We start from the raw sequence: 24,912 nt of genomic DNA on the forward strand, positions 1-24,912 counted from the left end.
TCTACGCTTTGGTCGTACACTGGAAGACTAGTAGTAGTTTCCGAAGCACATCTGGAGGCATTTTGTAATCTGTGGACCTTCAGAGTGTTGATGAAACACAAAAATTGCATCGGCATTGGACACAATAAGCACCATGCGGACTTTTCACCATGGGAGTAGTGTCTTAAACTGTCTACGCTTTGATCATACTCTGGAAGAGTAGCAGTAGCTTCCGAAGCACATCTGGAACTATTCTGTAATCTGTGGTCCTTCAAAGTGTTGATGAAACACAAAAATTGCATCGGCATTGAACACAATATGGACCATGCGGACTTTTCTCAATGGGAGTAAAGTCTTAAACTGTCTACGCTTTGGTCGTACACTGGAAGACTAGTAGTAGTTTCCGAAGCACATCTGGAGGCATTTTGTAATCTGTGGACCTTCAGAGTGTTGATGAAACACAAAAATTGCATCGGCATTGGACACAATAAGCACCATGCGGACTTTTCACCATGGGAGTAGTGTCTTAAACTGCGTACGCTTTGATCGTACAGTGGAAGACTAGTAGTAGTTTCCGAAGCACATCTGGATGCATTCTGTAATCTGTGGACATTCAGAGTGATGATGAAACACAAAAATTGCATCGGCATTGAACACATTAAGCACCATGTGGACTTTTCTCCATGGGAGTAATGTCTTAAACTGTCTACGCTTTGATCGTACACCGGAAGGCTAGCAGTAGTTTCCGAAACACATCTGGAGGCATTCTGCAATCTGTGGAACTTCAGAGTGTTGATGAAACACAAAAATTGCATCGGCATTGATCACATTAAGCACCATGCGGACTTTTCTCTTTGGGAGTAATGTCTTAAACTGTCTACGCTTTGATCGTACACTGCAAGATTAGCAGTAATTTCCGAAGCATATTTGGAAGCATTCTGTAATCTGTGGACCTTCAGAGTGTTGATGAAACACAAAAATTGCATCGGCATTGAACACAATAAGCACCATGTGGACTTTTCTCCATGTGAGTAATGTCTTAAACTGTCTACGCTTTCATCGTACACCGGAAGACTAGTAGTAGTTTCTGAAGCACATCTGGAGGCATTCTGTTATCCGTGGACCTTCAGAGTGTTGATGAAACACAAAAATTGCATCCGCATTGAACACAATAAGCAGCATGCGGACTTTTTCCCATGGGAGTAATGTCTTCAAATGTCTCCACTTTGATCGTACACTGGAAGATAGTAGTAGTTTCCGAAGCACATCTGGATGCATTCTGTAATCTGTGGACCTTCAGAGTGATGATGAAACACAAAAATTGCATCGGCATTGAACACAATAAGCACCATGCGGACTTTTCTCCATGGGAGTAATGTCTTAAACTGTCTCCGCTTTGATCGTACCCTGGAAGATAGTACTAGTTTCCGAAGCACATCTGGATGCATTCAGTAATCTGTGGACCTTCAGAGTGTTGATGAAATACAAAAATTGCATCGGAATTGAACACAATATGCACCATGCGGACTTTTCTCCATGGGAGTCGTGTCTTAAACTGTCTACGCATTGATCGTACACAGGAAGACCGGTAGTAGTTTCTGAAGCACATCTGGATGCAACTGTAATCTGCGGACCTTCAGAGTGTTGATGAAACACAAAAATTGCATCGGCATTGAACACAATAAGCACCATGCGGACTTTTCTCTTTGGGAGTAATGTCTTAAACTGTCTACGCTTTGATCGTACACTGCAAGACTAGCAGTAGTTTCCAAAGCACAGTTGGAAGCATTCTGTAACCTGTGGACCTTCAGAGTGTTGATGAAACACAAGAATTGCATCGGCATGGAACACAATAAGCACCACGCGGACATTTCTCCATGGGAGTAAAGTCTTAAACTGTCTACGCTTTGTTCGTACACTGGAAGACTAGTAGTAGTTTCCGAAGCACATCTGGAGGCATACTGTACTCTGTGGACCTTCATAGTGTTGATGAAACACAAAAATTGCATCGGCATTGAACACAATAAGCACCATGCGGATTTATCTCCATGGGACTAATGTCTTAAACTGTCTACACTTTGATCGGACACTGGAAGGCTAGTAGTAGTTTCCGAAGCACATCTGGATGCATTCTGTAATCCGTGGACATTCAGAGTGTTGATGAAACACAAATATTGCATCGGCATTGAACACAATAAGGGCCATGCCGACTTTTCTCTTTGTTAGTAATGTCTTAAACTGTCTACGTCTTTGGTCGTACACTGAAAGACTATTAGTAGTTTCCGAAGCACTTCTGGAGGCATTCTGTAATCTGTGGACCTTCAGAGTGTTAATGAAACACAAATATTGCATCGGCATTGAACACAATAATGGCCATGCGGACTTCTCCCCATGGGAGTAATGTCTTAAACTGTCTACGCTTTGATCGTACACTGGAAGACTAGTGGTAGTTTCCGAAGCACATCTGGACCATTCTGTAATCTGTGAACCTTCAAAGTTTTGATGAAACACAAAAATTGCATCGGCATTGAACACAATAAGCACCATGCGGATTTCTCTCCATGGGACTAATGTCTTAAACTGTCTACGCTTCGATCGTACACTGGAAGACTAGTAGTAGTTTCCCAAGCACATCTGGAGGCATTCTGTAATCTGTGGACCTTCAGAGTGTTGATGAAACACAAAAATGGCATTGGCATTCAACACAATAAGCACAATGCGGACTTTTCACCATGGGAGTAATGTCTTAAACTGTCTACGCCTTGATCGGACACTGTAAGGCTAGTAGTAGTTTCCGAAGCACATCTGGATGCATTCTGAAATCTGTGGACATTCAGAGTGTTGATGAAACACAAGAATTGCATCCGAATTGAACACAATAAGCACCATGCGGACTTTTCTCCATGGGAGTAATGTCTTAAACTGTCCACGCTTTGATCGTACACAGGAAGACTAGTAGTAGTTTCCGATGCACATCTGGATGCAACTGTAATCTGTGAACCTTCAGAGTGTTGATGAAACACAAAAATTGCATCGGCATTGAACACAATATGAACCATGCGGACTTTTCTCCATGGGAGTAAAGTCTTAAACTGTCTACGCTTTGGTCGTACACTGGAAGACTAGTAGTAGTTTCCGAAGCACATCTGGAGGCATTTTGTAATCTGTGGACCTTCAGAGTGTTGATGAAACACAAAAATTGCATCGGCATTGGACACAATAAGCACCATGCGGACTTTTCACCATGGGAGTAGTGTCTTAAACTGTCTACGCTTTGATCATACTCTGGAAGAGTAGCAGTAGCTTCCGAAGCACATCTGGAACCATTCTGTAATCTGTGGTCCTTCAAAGTGGTGATGAAACACAAAAATTGCATCGGCATTGAACACAATATGGACCATGCGGACTTTTCTCAATGGGAGTAAAGTCTTAAACTGTCTACGCTTTGGTCGTACACTGGAAGACTAGTAGTAGTTTCCGAAGCACATCTGGAGGCATTTTGTAATCTGTGGACCTTCAGAGTGTTGATGAAACACAAAAATTGCATCGGCATTGGACACAATAAGCACCATGCGGACTTTTCACCATGGGAGTAGTGTCTTAAACTGCGTACGCTTTGATCGTACAGTGGAAGACTAGTAGTAGTTTCCGAAGCACATCTGGATGCATTCTGTAATCTGTGGACATTCAGAGTGATGATGAAACACAAAAATTGCATCGGCATTGAACACATTAAGCACCATGTGGACTTTTCTCCATGGGAGTAATGTCTTAAACTGTCTACGCTTTGATCGTACACCGGAAGGCTAGCAGTAGTTTCCGAAACACATCTGGAGGCATTCTGCAATCTGTGGAACTTCAGAGTGTTGATGAAACACAAAAATTGCATCGGCATTGATCACATTAAGCACCATGCGGACTTTTCTCTTTGGGAGTAATGTCTTAAACTGTCTACGCTTTGATCGTACACTGCTAGATTAGCAGTAATTTCCGAAGCATATTTGGAAGCATTCTGTAATCTGTGGACCTTCAGAGTGTTGATGAAACACAAAAATTGCATCGGCATTGAACACAATAAGCACCATGTGGACTTTTCTCCATGTGAGTAATGTCTTAAACTGTCTACGCTTTCATCGTACACCGGAAGACTAGTAGTAGTTTCCGAAGCACATCTGGAGGCATTCTGTAATCTGTGGACCTGCAGAGTGTGTGTGAAACACAAAAATTGCATCGGCATTGAACACAATATGCAACATGTGGACTTTTCTCCATGGGAGTAATGTCTTAAACTGTCTACGCTTTGATCGTACACTGGAAGACTAGTCGTAGTTTCCGAAGCACATATGGATGCAACTGTAATCTGTGAACATTCAGAGTGTTGATGAAACACAAAAATTGCATCGGCATTGAACACAATAAGCACCATGCGGAATTTTCTCCATGGTAGTAATGTCATAAACTGTCTACGCTTTGATTGTACAATGGAAACTAGTAGTAGTTTCCGAAGCACATCTGGAGGCATTCTGCAATCTGTGAACCTTCAGAGTGTTGATGAAACACAAAAATTCCATCCGCAATTAACACAATAAGCACCATGCGGACTTCTCTCCATGGGAGTAATGTCTTAAACTGTCTACGCTTTGGTCGTACACTGGAAGACTAGTAGTAGTTTCCAAGGCACATCTGGATGCATTCTGTAGTCTGTGGACCTTCGTAGTGTTGATGAAACACAACAATTGCATCGGCATTGAACACAATAAGCACCATGTGGACTTTTCTCCATGGGTGAAATGTATTAAACTGTCTGCGCTTTGATCGTACACTGGAAGACTAGTAGTAGTTTCCGAATCATATTTGGAGGCATTCTGTAATCTTTGCACTTTCAGAGTGATGATGAGACACAAACATTGCATCGGCATTGAACACAATAAGCACCATGCGGACTTTTTTCCATGGGAGTAATGTCTTAATCTGTCTACGCTTTGATTGTACACTGGAAGACTAGTAGTAGTTTCTGAAGCACATCTGGATGCATTCTGTAATCTGTGGACCTTCAGAGTGTTGATGAAACACAAATATTGCATCGGCATTGAACCCAATAAGCACCATGCGGACTTTTCTCCATGGGAGTAATGTCTTAAACTGACTACGCTTTGATCGTTCCCTGGAAGACTAGTAGTAGTTTCCGAAGTACATCTTGAGGCAGTCTGTATTCTGTGGACCTTCAGAGTGTTGATGAAACACAAAATTTGCATCGGCATAGAACACAATAAGCTCCAATTCGGACTCTTCTCCATGGGAGTAATGTCTTAAACTGTTTACGCTTTGATCGTACACTGGAAGACTAGTAGTAGTTTCCGAAGCACATCTGGAGGCATTCTGTAATCTATGGACCTTCAGAGTGTTGATGAAACACAAATATTGCATCGGCATTGAACACAATAAGGGCCATGCGGACTTCTCTCCATGGGAGTAATGTCTTAAACTGTCTACGTTTTTGGACGTACACTGGAAGACTGATAGTAGTTTCCGAAGCACATCTGGTAGCATTCTGTAATCTGTGAACCTTCAGAGTGTTAATGAAACACAAATATTGCATCGGCATTGAACACAATATTGGCCATGCGGACTTCTCCCCATGGGAGGAATGTCTTAAACTGTCTATGCTTTGATCGTACACTGGACGACTAGTAGTAGTTTCTGAAGAACATCTGGAGGCATTCTGTAATCTGTGGACCTTCAGAGTGTTGATGAAACACAAAAATTGCATCCGCATTGAACACAATAAGGACCATGCAGACTTTTCCTCATGGGAGTAATGTCTTAAAATGTCTACGCTTTGATCGTACACTGGAAGACTAGTAGTAGTTTCCGAAGCACATCTGGAACCACTCTGTAATCTCTGGACCTTCAGAGTGTTGATGAAACACAAAAATTGCATCGGCATTGAACACAATATGGACCATGCGGACTTTTTTCCATGGGAGTAAAGTCTTAAACTGTCTACGCTTTGGTCGTACACTGGAAGACTAGTAGTAGTTTCCGAAGCACATCTGGAGGCATACTGTAATCTGTGGACCTTCATAGTGTTGATGAAACACAAAAATTGCATGGGCATTGAACACAATAAGCAACATGCGGATTTCTCTATATGGGAGTAATGTCTTAAACTGTGTACGCTTTGATCGTACAGTGGAAGACTAGTAGTAGTTTCCGAAGCACATCTGGATGCATTCTGTAATCTGTGGACATTCAGAGTGATGATGAAACACAAAAATTGCATCGGCATTGAACACATTAAGCACCATGTGGACTTTTCTCCATGGGAGTAATGTCTTAAACTGTCTACGCTTTGGTCGTACACTGGAAGACTAGTAGTAGATTCCGAAGCACATTTGGAGGCATTCTGTAATCTTTGCACCTTCAGAGTGATGATGAGACACAAACATTGCGTCGGCATTGAACACAATAAGCACCATGCGGACTTTTCTCCATGGGAGTAATGTCTTAAAATGTCTACGCTTTGATTGTACACTGGAAGACTAGTAGTAGTTTCTGAAGCACATCTGGATGCATTCTGTAACCTGTGGACCTTCAGAGTGTTGATGAAACACAAATATTGCATCGGCATTGAACCCAATTGGCACCATGCGGACTTTTCTCCATGGGAGTAATGTCTTAAACTGTCTACGCTTTGATCGTTCCCTGGAAGACTAGTAGTAGTTTCCGAAGCACATCTGGAGGCAATCTGTATTCTGTGGACCTTCAGAGTGTTGATGAAACACAAAAATTGCATCGGCATAGAACACAATAAGCTCCATGCGTACTCTTCTCCGTGGGAGTAATGTCTTAAACTTTCTACGATTTGATCGTACACTGTAAGACTAGTAGTAGTTTCCGAAGCACATCTGGAGGCATTCTGTTATCTGTGGACCTTCAGAGTGTTGATGAAACACAAAAATTGCATCCGCATTGAACACAATAAGCAGCATGCGGACTTTTCTCTTTGGGAGTAATGTCTTAAACCGTCTACGCTTTGATCGTACACTGCAAGACTAGCAGTAGTTTCCAAAGCACAGTTGGAAGCATTCTGTAATCTTTGCACCTTCAGAGTGATGATGAGACACAAACATTGCATCGGCATTGAACACAATAAGCACCATGCGGACTTTTCTCCATGGGAGTAATGTCTTAAACTGTCTACGCTTTGGTCGTACACTGGAAGACTAGTAGTAGTTTCCGAAGCACATTTGGAGGCATTCTGTAATCTTTGCACCTTCAGAGTGATGATGAGACACAAACATTGCTTCGGCATTGAACACAATAAGCACCATGCGGACTTTTCACCATGGGAGTAGTGTCTTAAACTGTCTACGCTTTGATCATACTCTGGAAGAGTAACAGTAGCTTCCGAAGCACATCTGGAACCATTCTGTAATCTGTGGTATTTCAAAGTGTTGATGAAACACAAAAATTGCATCGGCATTGAACACAATATGGACCATGCGGACTTTTCTCCATGGGAGTAAAGTCTTAAACTGTCTACGCTTTGGTCGTACACTGGAAGACTAGTAGTAGTTTCTGAAGCACATCTGGAGGCATTTTGTAATCTCTGGACCTTCAGAGTGTTGATGAAACACAAAAATTGCATCGGCATTGGACACAATAAGCACCATGCGGACGTTTCACCATGGGAGTTGTGTCTTAAACTGTGTACGCTTTGATCGTACAGTGGAAGACTAGTAGTAGTTTCCGAAGCACATCTGGATGCATTCTGTAATCTGTGGACATTCAGAGTGATGATGAAACACAAAAATTGCATCGGCATTGAACACATTAAGCACAATGTGGACTTTTCTCCATGGGAGTAAAGTCTTAAACTGTCTACGCTTCGATCGTACACCGGAAGGCTAGCAGTAGTTTCCGAAACACATCTGGAGGCATTCTGCAATCTGTGGAACTTCAGAGTGTTGATGAAACACAAAAATTGCATCGGCATTGATCACATTAAGCACCATGCGGAGTTTTCACTTTGGGAGTAATGTCTTAAACTGTCTACGCTTTGATCGTACACTGCAAGATTAGCAGTAATTTCCGAAGCATATTTGGAAGCATTCTGTAATCTGTGGACCTTCAGAGTGTTGATGAAACACAAAAATTGCATCGGCATTGAACACAATAAGCACCATGTGGACTTTTCTCCATGTGAGTAATGTCTTAAACTGTCTACGCTTTCATCGTACACCGGAAGACTAGTAGTAGTTTCCGAAGCACATCTGGAGGCATTCTGTAATCTGTGGACCTGCAGAGTGTGTGTGAAACACAAAAATTGCATCGGCATTGAACACAATATGCAACATGTGGACTTTTCTCCATGGGAGTAATGTCTTAAACTGTCTACGCTTTGATCGTACACTGGAAGACTAGTCGTAGTTTCCGAAGCACATATGGATGCAACTGTAATCTGTGAACATTCAGAGTGTTGATGAAACACAAAAATTGCATCGGCATTGAACACAATAAGCTCCATGCGTACTCTTCTCCGTGGGAGTAATGTCTTAAACTTTCTACGATTTGATCGTACACTGTAAGACTAGTAGTAGTTTCCGAAGCACATCTGGAGGCATTCTGTTATCTGTGGACCTTCAGAGTGTTGATGAAACACAAAAATTGCATCCGCATTGAACACAATAAGCAGCATGCGGACTTTTCTCTTTGGGAGTAATGTCTTAAACTGTCTACGCTTTGATCGTACACTGCAAGACTAGCAGTAGTTTCCAAAGCACAGTTGGAAGCATTCTGTAATCTTTGCACCTTCAGAGTGATGATGAGACACAAACATTGCATCGGCATTGAACACAATAAGCACCATGCGGATTTCTCTCCATGGGACTAATGTCTTAAACTGTCTACACTTTGATCGGACACTGGAAGGCTAGTAGTAGTTTGCGAAGCACATCTGGATGCATTCTATAATCCGTGGACATTCAGAGTGTTGATGAAACACAAATATTGCATCGGCATTGAACCCAATAAGCACCATGCGGACTTTTCTCCATGGGAGTAATGTCTTAAACTGTCTACGCTTTGGTCGTACACTGGAAGACTAGTAGTAGTTTCCGAAGCACATTTGGAGGCATTCTGTAATCTTTGCACCTTCAGAGTGATGATGAGACACAAACATTGCTTCGGCATTGAACACAATAAGCACCATGCGGACTTTTCACCATGGGAGTAGTGTCTTAAACTGTCTACGCTTTGATCATACTCTGGAAGAGTAGCAGTAGCTTCCGAAGCACATCTGGAACCATTCTGTAACCTGTGGTCCTTCAAAGTGTTGATGAAACACAAAAATTGCATCGGCATTGAACACAATATGGACCATGCGGACTTTTCTCCATGGGAGTAAAGTCTTAAACTGTCTACGCTTTGGTCGTACACTGGAAGACTAGTAGTAGTTTCTGAAGCACATCTGGAGGCATTTTGTAATCTGTGGACCTTCAGAGTGTTGATGAAACACAAAAATTGCATCGGCATTGGACACAATAAGCACCATGCGGACGTTTCACCATGGGAGTTGTGTCTTAAACTGTGTACGCTTTGATCGTACAGTGGAAGACTAGTAGTAGTTTCCGAAGCACATCTGGATGCATTCTGTAATCTGTGGACATTCAGAGTGATGATGAAACACAAAAATTGCATCGGCATTGAACACATTAAGCACCATGTGGACTTTTCTCCATGGGAGTAATGTCTTAAACTGTCTACGCTTCGATCGTACACCGGAAGGCTAGCAGTAGTTTCCGAAACACATCTGGAGGCATTCTGCAATCTGTGGAACTTCAGAGTGTTGATGAAACACAAAAATTGCATCGGCATTGATCACATTAAGCACCATGCGGAGTTTTCTCTTTGGGAGTAATGTCTTAAACTGTCTACGCTTTGATCGTACACTGCAAGATTAGCAGTAATTTCCGAAGCATATTTGGAAGCATTCTGTAATCTGTGGACCTTCAGAGTGTTGATGAAACACAAAAATTGCATCGGCATTGAACACAATAAGCACCATGTGGACTTTTCTCCATGTGAGTAATGTCTTAAACTGTCTACGCTTTCATCGTACACCGGAAGACTAGTAGTAGTTTCCGAAGCACATCTGGAGGCATTCTGTAATCTGTGGACCTGCAGAGTGTGTGTGAAACACAAAAATTGCATCGGCATTGAACACAATATGCAACATGTGGACTTTTCTCCATGGGAGTAATGTCTTAAACTGTCTACGCTTTGATCGTACACTGGAAGACTAGTCGTAGTTTCCGAAGCACATATGGATGCAACTGTAATCTGTGAACATTCAGAGTGTTGATGAAACACAAAAATTGCATCGGCATTGAACACAATAAGCACCATGCGGAATTTTCTCCATGGTAGTAATGTCTTAAACTGTCTACGCTTTGATTGTACAATGGAAACTAGTAGTAGTTTCCGAAGCACATCTGGAGGCATTCTGCAATCTGTGAACCTTCAGAGTGTTGATGAAACACAAAAATTCCATCCGCAATTAACACAATAAGCACCATGCGGACTTCTCTCCATGGGAGTAATGTCTTAAACTGTCTACGCTTTGGTCGTACACTGGAGGACTAGTAGTAGTTTCCAAAGCACATCTGGATGCATTCTGTAGTCTGTGGACCTTCATAGTGTTGATGAAACACAACAATTGCATCGGCATTGAACACAATAAGCACCATGTGGACTTTTCTCCATGGGTGAAATGTATTAAACTGTCTACGCTTTGATCGTACACTGGAAGACTAGTAGTAGTTTCCGAATCATATTTGGAGGCATTCTGTAATCTTTGCAATTTCAGAGTGATGATGAGACACAAACATTGCATCGGCATTGAACACAATAAGCACCATGCGGACTTTTTTCCATGAGAGTAATGTCTTCATCTGTCTACGCTTTGATTGTACACTGGAAGACTAGTAGTAGTTTCTGAAGCACATCTGGATGCATTCTGTAATCTGTGGACCTTCAGAGTGTTGATGAAACACAAATATTGCATCGGCATTGAACCCAATAAGCACCATGCGGACTTTTCTCCATGGGAGTAATGTCTTAAACTGTCTACGCTTTGATCGTTCCCTGGAAGACTAGTAGTAGTTTCCGAAGTACATCTTGAGGCAGTCTGTATTCTGTGGACCTTCAGAGTGTTGATGAAACACAAAAATTGCATCGGCATAGAACACAATAAGCTCCAATTCGGACTCTTCTCCATGGGAGTAATGTCTTAAATTGTTTACGCTTTGATCGTACACTGGAAGACTAGTAGTAGTTTCCGAAGCACATCTGGAGGCATTCTGTAATCTATGGACCTTCAGAGTGTTGATGAAACACAAATATTGCATCGGCATTGAACACAATAAGGGCCATGCGGACTTCTCTCCATGGGAGTAATGTCTTAAACTGTCTACGTTTTTGGACGTACACTGGAAGACTGATAGTAGTTTCCGAAGCACATCTGGAAGCATTCTGTAATCTGTGAACCTTCAGAGTGTTAATGAAACACAAATATTGCATCGGCATTGAACACAATATTGGCCATGCGGACTTCTCCCCATGGGAGGAATGTCTTAAAATGTCTACGCTTTGATTGTACACTGGAAGACTAGTAGTAGTTTCTGAAGCACATCTGGATGCATTCTGTAACCTGTGGACCTTCAGAGTGTTGATGAAACACAAATATTGCATCGGCATTGAACCCAATAAGCACCATGCGGACTTTTCTCCATGGGAGTAATGTCTTAAACTGTCTACGCTTTGATCGTTCCCTGGAAGACTAGTAGTAGTTTCCGAAGCACATCTGGAGGCAATCTGTATTCTGTGGACCTTCAGAGTGTTGATGAAACACAAAAATTGCATCGGCATTGAACACAATAAGCTCCATGCGTACTCTTCTCCATGGGAGTAATGTCTTAAACTTTCTACGATTTGATCGTACACTGTAAGACTAGTAGTAGTTTCCGAAGCACATCTGGAGGCATTCTGTTATCTGTGGACCTTCAGAGTGTTGATGAAACACAAAAATTGCATCCGCATTGAACACAATAAGCAGCATGCGGACTTTTCTCCATGGGAGTAATGTCTTCAAATGTCTCCGCTTTGATCGTACACTGGAAGATAGTAGTAGTTTCCGAAGCACATCTGGATGCATTCTGTAGTCTGTGGACCTTCAGAGTGATGATGAAACACAAAAATTGCATCGGCATTGAACACAATAAGCATCATGCGGACTTTTCTCCATGGGAGTAATGTCTTAAACTGTCTCCGCTTTGATCGTACCCTGGAAGATAGTACTAGTTTCCGAAGCACATCTGGATGCATTCAGTAATCATGGACCTTCAGAGTGTTGATGAAATACAAAAAATTGCATCGGAATTGAACACAATATGCACCATGCGGACTTTTCTCCATGGGAGTCGTGTCTTAAACTGTCTACGCATTGATCGTACACAGGAAGACCGGTAGTAGTTTCTGAAGCACATCTGGATGCAACTGTAATCTGCGGACATTCAGAGTGTTGATGAAACACAAAAATTGCATCGGCATTGAACACAATAAGCACCATGCGGACTTTTCTCTTTGGGAGTAATGTCTTAAACTGTCTACGCTTTGATCGTACACTGCAAGACTAGCAGTAGTTTCCAAAGCACAGTTGGAAGCATTCTGTAATCTGTGGACCTTCAGAGTGTTGGTGAAACACAAGAATTGCATCGGCATTGAACACAATAAGCACCACGCGGACTTTTCTCCATGGGAGTAAAGTCTTATACTGTCTACGCTTTGGTCGTACACTGGAAGACTAGTAGTAGTTTCCGAAGCACATCTGGAGGCATACTGTACTCTGTGGACCTTCATAGTGTTGATGAAACACAAAAATTGCATCGGCATTGAACACAATAAGCACCATGCGGATTTCTCTCCATGGGACTAATGTCTTAAACTGTCTACACTTTGATCGGACACTGGAAGGCTAGTAGTAGTTTCCGAAGCACATCTGGATGCATTCTGTAATCCGTGGACATTCAGAGTGTTGATGAAACACAAATATTGCATCGGCATTGAACACAATAAGGGCCATGCCGACTTTTCTCTTTGTTAGTAATGTCTTAAACTGTCTACGTCTTTGGTCGTACACTGAAAGACTATTAGTAGTTTCCGAAGCACTTCTGTAGGCATTCTGTAATCTGTGGACCTTCAGAGTGTTAATGAAACACAAATATTGCATCGGCATTGAACACAATAATGGCCATGCGGACTTCTCCCCATGGGAGTAATGTCTTAAACTGTCTACGCTTTGATCGTACACTGGAAGACTAGTGGTAGTTTCCGAAGCACATCTGGACCATTCTGTAATCTGTGAACCTTCAAAGTGTTGATGAAACACAAAAATTGCATCGGCATTGAACACAATAAGCACCATGCGGATTTCTCTCCATGGGACTAATGTCTTAAACTGTCTACGCTTCGATCGTACACTGGAAGACTAGTAGTAGTTTCCCAAGCACATCTGGAGGCATTCTGTAATCTGTGGACCTTCAGAGTGTTGATGAAACACAAAAATTGCATTGGCATTCAACACAATAAGCACCATGCGGACTTTTCACCATGGGAGTAATGTCTTAAACTGTCTACGCCTTGATCGGACACTGTAAGGCTAGTAGTAGTTTCCGAAGCACATCTGGATGCATTCTGAAATCTGTGGACATTCAGAGTGTTGATGAAACACAAGAATTGCATCCGAATTGAACACAATAAGCACCATGAGGACTTTTCTCCATGGGAGTAATGTCTTAAACTGTCCACGCTTTGATCGTACACAGGAAGACTAGTAGTAGTTTCCGATGCACATCTGGATGCAACTGTAATCTGTGAACCTTCAGAGTGTTGATGAAACACAAAAATTGCATCGGCATTGAACACAATATGGACCATGCGGACTTTTCTCCATGGGAGTAAAGTCTTAAACTGTCTACGCTTTGGTCGTACACTGGAAGACTAGTAGTAGTTTCCGAAGCACATCTGGAGGCATTTTGTAATCTGTGGACCTTCAGAGTGTTGATGAAACACAAAAATTGCATCGGCATTGGACACAATAAGCACCATGCGGACTTTTCACCATGGGAGTAGTGTCTTAAACTGTGTACGCTTTGATCGTACAGTGGAAGACTAGTAGTAGTTTCCGAAGCACATCTGGATGCATTCTGTAATCTGTGGACATTCAGATTGATGATGAAACACAAAAATTGCATCGGCATTGAACACATTAAGCACCATGTGGACTTTTCTCCATGGGAGTAATGTCTTAAACTGTCTACGCTTTGATCGTACACCGGAAGGCTAGCAGTAGTTTCCGAAACACATCTGGAGGCATTCTGCAATCTGTGGAACTTCAGAGTGTTGATGAAACACAAAAATTGCATCGGCATTGATCACATTAAGCACCATGCTGACTTTTCTCTTTGGGAGTAATGTCTTAAACTGTCTACGCTTTGATCGTACACTGCAAGATTAGCAGTAATTTCCGAAGCATATTTGGAAGCATTCTGTAATCTGTGGACCTTCAGAGTGTTGATGAAACACAAAAATTGCATCGGCATTGAACACAATAAGCACCATGTGGACTTTTCTCCATGTGAGTAATGTCTTAAACTGTCTACGCTTTCATCGTACACCGGAAGACTAGTAGTAGTTTCCGAAGCACATCTGGAGGCATTCTGTAATCTGTGGACCTGCAGAGTGTGTGTGAAACACAAAAATTGCATCGGCATTGAACACAATATGCAACATGTGGACTTTTCTCCATGGGAGTAATGTCTTAAACTGTCTACGCTTTGATCGTACACTGGAAGACTAGTCGTAGTTTCCGAAGCACATATGGATGCAACTGTAATCTGTGAACATTCAGAGTGTTGATGAAACACAAAAATTGCATCGGCATTGAACACAATAAGCACCATGCGGAATTTTCCCCATGGTAGTAATGTCTTAAACTGTCTACGCTTTGATTTTACAATGGAAACTAGTAGTAGTTTCCGAAGCACATCTGGAGGCATTCTGCAATCTGTGAACCTACAGAGTGTTGATGAAACACAAAAATTCCATCCGCAATTAACACAATAAGCACCATGCGGACTTCTCTCCATGGGAGTAATGTCTTAAACTGTCTACGCTTTGGTCGTACACTGGAAGACTAGTAGTAGTTTCCAAAGCACATCTGGATGCATTCTGTAGTCTGTGGACCTTCATAGTGTTGATGAAACACAACAATTGCATCGGCATTGAACACAATAAGCACCATGTGGACTTTTCTCCATGGGTGAAATGTATTAAACTGTCTACGCTTTGATCGTACACTGGAAGACTAGTAGTAGTTTCCGAATCATATTTGGAGGCATTCTGTAATCTTTGCACTTTCAGAGTGATGATGAGACACAAACATTGCATCGGCATTGAACACAATAAGCACCATGCGGACTTTTTTCCATGGGAGTAATGTCTTAATCTGTCTACGCTTTGATTGTACACTGGAAGACTAGTAGTAGTTTCTGAAGCACATCTGGATGCATTCTGTAATCTGTGGACCTTCAGAGTGTTGATGAAACACAAATATTGCATCGGCATTGAACCCAATAAGCACCATGCGGACTTTTCTCCATGGGAGTAATGTCTTAAACTGTCTACGCTTTGATCGTTCCCTGGAAGACTAGTAGTAGTTTCCGAAGTACATCTTGAGGCAGTCTGTATTCTGTGGACCTTCAGAGTGTTGATGAAACACAAAAATTGCATCGGCATAGAACACAATAAGCTCCAATTCGGACTCTTCTCCATGGGAGTAATGTCTTAAACTGTTTACGCTTTGATCGTACACTGGAAGACTAGTAGTAGTTTCCGAAGCACATCTGGAGGCATTCTGTAATCTATGGACCTTCAGAGTGTTGATGAAACACAAATATTGCATCGGCATTGAACACAATAAGGGCCATGCGGACTTCTCTCCATGGGAGTAATGTCTTAAACTGTCTACGTTTTTGGACGTACACTGGAAGACTGATAGTAGTTTCCGAAGCACATCTGGAAGCATTCTGTAATCTGTGAACCTTCAGAGTGTTAATGAAACACAAATATTGCATCGGCATTGAACACAATATTGGCCATGCGGACTTCTCCCCATGGGAGGAATGTCTTAAACTGTCTATGCTTTGATCGTGCACTGGACGACTAGTAGTAGTTTCTGAAGAACATCTGGAGGCATTCTGTAATCTGTGGACCTTCAGAGTGTTGATGAAACACAAAAATTGCATCCGCATTGAACACAATAAGCAGCATGCGGACTTTTCTCCATGGGAGTAATGTCTTAAACTGTCTACGCTTTGGTCGTACACTGGAAGACTAGTAGTAGTTTCCGAAGCACACTTGGAGGCATTCTGTAATCTGTGGACCTTCAGAGTGTTGATGAAACACAAAAATTGCATCCGCATTGAACACAATATGGACCATGCGGACTTTTCTCCATGGGAGTAAAGTCTTAAACTGTCTACGCTTTGGTCGTACACTGGAAGACTAGTAGTAGTTACCGAAGCACATCTGGAGGCATACTGTAATCTGTGGACCTTCATAGTGTTGATGAAACACAAAAATTGCATGGGCATTGAACACAATAAGCAACATGCGGATTTCTCTATATGGGAGTAATGTCTTAAACTGTGTACGCTTTGATCGTACAGTGGAAGACTAGTAGTAGTTTCCGAAGCACATCTGGATGCATTCTGTAATCTGTGGACATTCAGAGTGATGATGAAACACAAAAATTGCATCGGCATTGAACACATTAAGCACAATGTGGACTTTTCTCCATGGGAATAATGTCTTAAACTGTCTACGCTTTGGTCGTACACTGGAAGACTAGTAGTAGTTTCCGAAGCACATTTGGACGCATTCTGTAATCTTTGCACCTTCAGAGTGATGATGAGACACAAACATTGCATCGGCATTGAACACAATAAGCACCATGCGGACTTTTCTCCATGGGAGTAATGTCTTAAAATGTCTACACTTTGATTGTACGCTGGAAGACTAGTAGTAGTTTCTGAAGCACATCTGGATGCATTCTGTAACCTGTGGACCTTCAGAGTGTTGATGAAACACAAATATTGCATCGGCATTGAACACAATAAGCACCATGCGGACTTTTCTCCATGGGAGTAATGTCTTAAACTGTCTACGCTTTGGTCGTACACTGGAAGACTAGTAGTAGTTTCCGAAGCACATTTGGAGGCATTCTGTAATCTTTGCACCTTCAGAGTGATGATGAGACACAAACATTGCATCGGCATTAAACACAATAAGCACCATGCGGACTTTTCGCCATGGGAGTAATGTCTTAAAATGTCTACGCTTTGATTGTACACTGGAAGACTAGTAGTAGTTTCTGAAGCACATCTGGATGCATTCTGTATCCTGTGGACCTTCAGAGTGTTGATGAAACACAAATATTGCATCGGCATTGAACCCAATAAGCACCATGCGGACTTTTCTCCATGGGAGTAATGTCTTAAACTGTCTACGCTTTGATCGTTCCCTGGAAGACTAGTAGTAGTTTCCGAAGCACATCTGGAGGCAATCTGTATTCTGTGGACCTTCAGAGTGTTGATGAAACACAAAAATTGCGTCGGCATAGAACACAATAAGCTCCATGCGTACTCTTCTCCATGGGAGTAATGTCTTAAACTTTCTACGATTTGATCGTACACTGTAAGACTAGTAGTAGTTTCCGAAGCACAGAGGGAGGCATTCAGTTATCTGTGGACCTTCAGAGTGTTGATGAAACACAAAAATTGCACCCGCATTGAACACAATAAGCAGCATGCGGACTTTTCTCCATGGGAGTAATGTCTTCAAATGTCTCCGCTTTGATCGTACACTGGAAGATAGTAGTAGTTTCCGAAGCACATCTGGATGCATTCTGTAATCTGTGGACCTTCAGAGTGATGATGAAACACAAATATTGCATCGGCATTGAACACAATAAGCACCTTGCGGACTTTTCTCCATGGGAGTAATGTCTTAAACTGTCTCCGCATTGATCGGACACTGGAAGGCTAGTAGTAGTTTCCGAAGCACATCTGGATGCATTCTGTAATCCGTGGACATTCAGAGTGTTGATGAAACACAAATATTGCATCAGCATTGAACACAATAAGGGCCATGCGGACTTTTCTCTTTGTTAGTAATGTCTTAAACTGTCTACGTCTTTGGTCGTACACTGAAAGACTATTAGTAGTTTCCGAAGCACTTCTGGAGGCAGTCTGTAATCTGTGGACCTTCAGAGTGTTAATGAAACACAAATATTGCATCGGCATTGAACACAATAATGGCCATGCGGACTTCTCCCCATGGGAGTAATGTCTTAAACTGTCTACGCTTTGATCGTACACTGGAAGACTAGTGGTAGTTTCCGAAGCACATCTGGACCATTCTGTAATCTGTGAACCTTCAAAGTGTTGATGAAACACAAAAATTGAATCGGCATTGAACACAATAAGCACCATACGGATTTCACTCCATGGGACTAATGTTTTAAACTGTCTACGCTTCGATCGTACACTGGAAGACTAGTAGTAGTTTCCCAAGCACATCTGGAGGCATTCTGTAATCTGTGGACCTTCAGAGTGTTGATGAAACACAAAAATTGCATTGGCATTCAACACAATAAGCACCATGCGGACTTTTCACCATGGGAGTAATGTCTTAAACTGTCTACGCCTTGATCGGACACTGTAAGGCTAGTAGTAGTTTCCGAAGCACATCTGGATGCATTCTGAAATCTGTGGACATTTAGAGTGTTAATGAAACACAAAAATTGCATCCGAATTGAACACAATAAGCACCATGCGGACTTTTCTCCATGGGAGTAATGTCTTAAACTGTCCACGCCTTGATCGTACACAGGAAGACTAGTAGTAGTCTCCGTAGCACATCTGGAGGCATTCTGTAATCTGTGGACCTTCAGAGTGTGATGAAACCCAAAAATTGCATCGGCATTGAACACAATAAGAACCATGTGGACTTTTCTCCATGGGAGTAATGCCTTAAACTGTCTACGCTTTGATCGTACACCGGAAGACTAGCAGTAGTTTCCGAAAAACACATCTGGAAGCATTCTGCAATCTTTGGAACTTCAGAGTGTTGATGAAACACAAAAATTGCATCGGCATTGAACACATTAAGTACCATGCGGACTTTTCTCTTTGGGAGTAATGTCTTAAACTGTCTAAGCTTTGATCGTACACTGCAAGATTTGCAGTAATTTCCGAAGCATATTTGGAAGCATTCTGTAGTCTGTGGACCTTCAGAGTGTTGATGAAACACAAAAATTGCATCGGCATTGAACACAATAAGCACCATGTGGACTTTTCTCCATGGGAGTAATGTCTTAAAATGTCTACGCTTTGATTGTACACTGGAAGACTATTGGTAGTTTCTGAAGCAGATCTGGATGCATTCTGTAATCTGTGGACCTTCAGAGTGTTGATGAAACACAAATATTGCATCGGCATTAAACCCAATAAGCACCATGCGGACTTTTCTCCATGGGAGTAATGTCTTAAACTGTCTACGCTTTATCGTTCCCTGGAAGACTAGCAGTAAATTCCGAAGCACATCTGGAAGAATTCTGTAATCTGTGGATCTTCAGAGAGTTGGTGAAACACAAAAATTGCATCGGCATTGAACACAATAAGAACCATGCGGACTTTTCTCCATGGAAATAATGTCTTAAACTTTCTACGCTTTGATCGTACACTGTAAGACTAGTAGTAGTTTCCGAAGCACATCTGGAGGCATTCTGTTATCTGTGTACCTTCAGAGTGTTGATGAAACACAAAAATTGCATCCGCATTGAACACAATAAGCACCATGCGGACTTTTCTCCATGGGAGTAATGTCTTCAACTGTCTCCGCTTTGATCGTACACTGGAAGATAGTAGTAGTTTCCGAAGCACATCTGGATGCATTCTGTAATCTGTGGACCTTCAGAGTGTTGATGAAACACAAAAATTGCATCGGCATTGAACACAATAAGCACCTTGCGGACTTTTCTCCATGGGAGTAATGTCTTAAACTGTCTCCGCTTTGATCGTATCCTGGAAGATAGTACTAGTTTCCGAAGCACATCTGGAGGCATTCTGTAATCTGATGACCTTCAGAGAGTTGATGAAACACAAAAATTGCTTCGGCATTGAACACAATAAGCACCATGCTGACGTTTCTCCATGGGAGTAATGTCTCAAACTGTCTACGCTTTGATCGTTCCCTGGAAGACTAGTAGTAGTTTCCGAAGCACATCTGGAGGCACTCTGTAATCTGTGGACCTTCAGAGTGTTGATAAAACACAAAAATTGCATCGGCATAGAACACAATAAGCTCCATGCGGACTTTTATCCATGGGAGTAATGTCTTAAACTGTCTACGCTTTGATCGTACACTGGAAGACTAGTAGTAGTTTCCGAAGCACATTTGGAGGCATTCTGTAATCTTTGCACCTTCAGAGTGTTGATGAAACACAAAAGTTGCATCAGCATTGAACAAAATAAGCACCATGCGGACTTTTCTCATTTGGAGTAATGTCTCAAACTGTCTACGGTTTGATCGTACACTGGAAGACTAGTAGTAGTTTCCGAAGCACATTTGGAGGCATTCTGTAATCTTTGCACCTTCAGAGTGTTGATGAAACACAAAAGTTGCATCGGCATTGAACAAAATAAGCACCATGCGGACTTATCTCATTGGGAGTAATGTCTTAAACTGTCTACGGTTTGATCGTACACTGGAAGACTAGCAGTAGTTTCCGAAGCACATCTGGAAGCATTCTGTAATCTGTGGACCTACAGAGTGATGATGAAACACAAAATTTGGCATCGACATTGAACACAATAAGAACCATGTATACATTTCTCCATGGGAGTAATGTCTTAAACTGTCTACGCTTTGGTCGTACACTCGAAGACTAGTAGTAGTTTCCGAAGCACATCTTGATGCATTCTGTAATCTGTGGACATTCAGAGTGTTGATGAAATACAAAAATTGCATCGGAATTGAACACAATATGCACCATGCGGACTTTTCTCCATGGGAGTCGTGTCTTAAACTTTCTACGCATTGATCGTACACTGGAAGACTGGTAGTAGTTTCCAAAGCACAGTTGGAAGCATTCTGTAATCTGTCGACCTTCAGAGTGTTGATGAAACACAAAAATTGCATCGGCATTGAACACAATAAGCACCATGCGGACATTTCTCCATGGGAGTAATGTCTTAAACTGTCTACGCTTTGGTCGTACACTCGAAGACTAGTAGTAGTTTCCGAAGCATATCTGGAGGCATTCTGTAATCTGTGGACCTTCAGAGTGTTGATGAAACAAAAATTTGGATCGGCATTGAACACAATATGGGCCATGCGGACTTCTCCCCATGGGAGTAATGTCTTAAACTGTCTACGCTTTGATCGTACACTGGAAGACTAGTAGTAGTTTCCGAAGCACATCTGGACCATTCTGTAATCTGTGAACCTTCAAAGTGTTGATGAAACACAAAAATTGCATCGCCATTGAACACAATATGGACCATGCGGACTTTTCTCCATGGGAGTAAAGTCTTAAACTGTCTACGCTTTGGTCCTACACTGGAAGACTAGTAGTAGTTTCCGAAGCACATCTGGAGGCATACTGTAATCTGTAGACTTTCATAGCGTTGATGAAACACAAAAATTGCATCGGCATTGAACACAATAAGCACCATGCGGATTTCTCTATATGGGACTAATGTCTTAAACTGTCTACGCTTCGATCGTACACTGGAAGACTAGTAGTAGTTTCCGAAGCACATCTATAGGCATTCTGTAATCTGTGGACCTTCAGAGTGTTGATGAAACACATAAATTGCATTAGCATTGAATACAATAAGCACCATGCGGACTTTTCACCATGTGGGTTATGTCTTAAACTGTCTACGCTTTGATCGGACACTGGAAGGCTAGTAGTAGTTTCCGAAGCACATGTGGATGCATTCTGTAATCTGTGGATATTCAGAGTGTTGATGAAACACAAAAATTGCATCCGAACTGAACACAATAAGCACCATGCGGACTTTTCTCCATGGGAGTAATGTCTTAAACTGTCCACGCTATGATCATACACAGGAAGACTAGTAGTAGTCTCCGTAGCACATCTGGAGGCATTCTGTAATCTGTGGACCTTCAGAGTGTTGATGAAACCCAAAAATTGCATCGGCATTGAACACAATAAGCACCATGTGGACTTTTCTCCATGGGAGTAATGTCTTAAACTGTCTACGCTTTGATCGTACACCGGAAGACTAGCAGTAGTTTCCGAAACACATCAGAGGCATTCTGCAATCTGTGGAACTTCAGAGTGTTGATGAAACACAAAAATTGCACCGGCATTGAACACATTAAGCACCATGCGGACTTTTCTCTTTGGGAGTAATGTCTTAAACTGTCTACGCTTTGATCGTACACTGCAAGATTAGCAGTAATTTCCGAAGCATATTTGGAAGCATTCTGTAATCTGTGGACCTTCAGAGTGTTGATGAAACACTAAATTGCATCGGCATTGAACACAATAAGCACCATGTGGACTTTTCTCCATGGGAGTAATGTCTTAAAATGTCTACGCTTTGACTGTACACTGGAAAACTAGTAGTAGTTTTTGAAGCACATCTGGATGCATTCTGAAATCTGTGGAGCTTCAGAGTGTTGATGAAACACAAATATTGCATCGGCATTAAACCCAATTAGCACCATGCGGACTTTTCTCCATGGGAGTAATGTCTTAAACTGTCTACGCTTTCATCGTTCCCTGGAAGACTAGCAGTAAATTCCGAAGCACATCTGGAAGAATTCTGTAATCTGTGGACCTTCAGAGTGTTGGTGAAACACAAAAATTGCATCGGCATTGAACACAATAAAGACCATGCGGACTTTTCTCCATGGGAATAATGTCTTAAAGTGTCTACGCTTTGGACGTACACTGGAAGACTAGTAGTAGTTTCCGAGGCACATCTGGTGGCAGTCTGTAATCTGTGGACCTTCAGAGTGTTGATGAAACACAAAAATTGCATCGGCATAGAACACAATAAGCTCCATGCGGACTTTTCTCCATGGGAGTAATGTCTTAAACTGTCTACGCTATGATCGTACACTGGAAGACTAGTAGTAGTTTCCGAAGCACATTTGGAGGCATTCTGTAATCTTTCCACCTTCTGAGTGTTGATGAGACACAAACATTGCATCGGCATTAAACCCAATAAGCACCATGCGGACTTTTCTCCATGGGAGTAATGTCTTAAACTGTCTACGCCTTGATCGTTCCCTGGAAGACTAATAGTAGTTTCCGAAGCACATCTGGAGGCAGTCTGTATTCTGTGGACCTTCAGAGTGTTGATGAAACACAAAAATTGCATCGGCATTGAACACAATAAGCACCATTCGGACATTTCTCCATGGCAGTAATGTCTTAAACTGTCTGCGCTTTGATCGTACATTGGAAGACTAGTAGTAGTTTCCGAAGCACATCTGCATGCATTCTGTAACCTGTGGACCTTCAGAGTGTTGATGAAACACAAAAATTGCATCGGCATTGAATAAAATAAGCACCATGCGGACTTTTCTCCATGGAAGTTATGTCTTAATCTGTCTACGCTTTGGTCGTACACTCGAAGACTAGTAGTAGTTTCCAAAGCACATCTGGATGCATTCGGTAATCTGTGGACCTTCAGAGTGTTGATGAAATATAAAAATTGCATCGGAATTGAACACAATATGCACCATGCGGACTTTTCTCCATGGGTGTCGTGTCTTAAACTGTCTACGCATAGATCTTACACTGGAAGACTGGTAGTAGTTTCTGAAGCACATCTGGATGCAACTGTAATCTGTGGACCTTCAGAGTGTTGATGAAAGACAAAAATTGCATCGGCATTGAACACAATAAGTACCATGTGGACTTTTCTCCATGGGAGTAATGTCTTAAACTGTCTACGCTTTGGTCTTACACTGGAAGACTAGTAGTAGTTTCCGAAGCACATCTGGAGGCATTCTGTAATCTGTGGACCTTCAGAGTGTTGATGAAACACAAAAATTGCATCGGCATTCAACACATAAGCACCATGCGGACTTTTCTCCATGGGAGTAATGTCTTAAACTGTCTACGCTTTGATCGTTCCCTGGAAGATTAGTAGTAGTTTCGGAAGCACATCTGGAGGCAGTCTGTATTCTGTGAACCTTCAGAGTGTTGATGAAACACAAAAATTGAGTCCGCATAGAACACAATAAGCTCCATGCAGACTTTTCTCCATGGGTGTAATGTCTTAAACAGTCTACGCTTTGATCGTATACTGGAAGACCAGTTGTAGTTTCCGAAGCGCATCTGGAGGCATTCTGTAATCTGTGGACCATCAGAGTGTTGATCAAAGACAGAAATTGCATCGGCATTGAATACAACAGTCACCATACGCACTTTCCAACATGGGCATAAGGTCTCAAACAGTCTGCGCTTTGACCGTTCCCTGGAAGACCAGTAAGAGTTTCCGATGAACATCTGGAGGAATTCTGTAATCTGTGGACCTTCCAAGTGTTGATGAAACACAGAAAATGCATCTGGATTGAATTCAACAGTCACCATGCGCACTTTCCTACGTGGGAGTAATGTCTCAAATTGTCTACGCTTTGATCGTTCCCTGGAAGACGAGTAGTCGTTTCCGATGCACATCTGGAGGCATTCTGTAATCTTTAGACTATCAGAGTGTTGATGAAACACAGAAATTGCATCGGGATTGTATACAACAGTCACTA

Source organism: Schistocerca gregaria, chromosome 10, assembly GCF_023897955.1.
Source record: "Schistocerca gregaria isolate iqSchGreg1 chromosome 10, iqSchGreg1.2, whole genome shotgun sequence".
Lineage (NCBI taxonomy): Eukaryota > Metazoa > Arthropoda > Insecta > Orthoptera > Acrididae > Schistocerca > Schistocerca gregaria.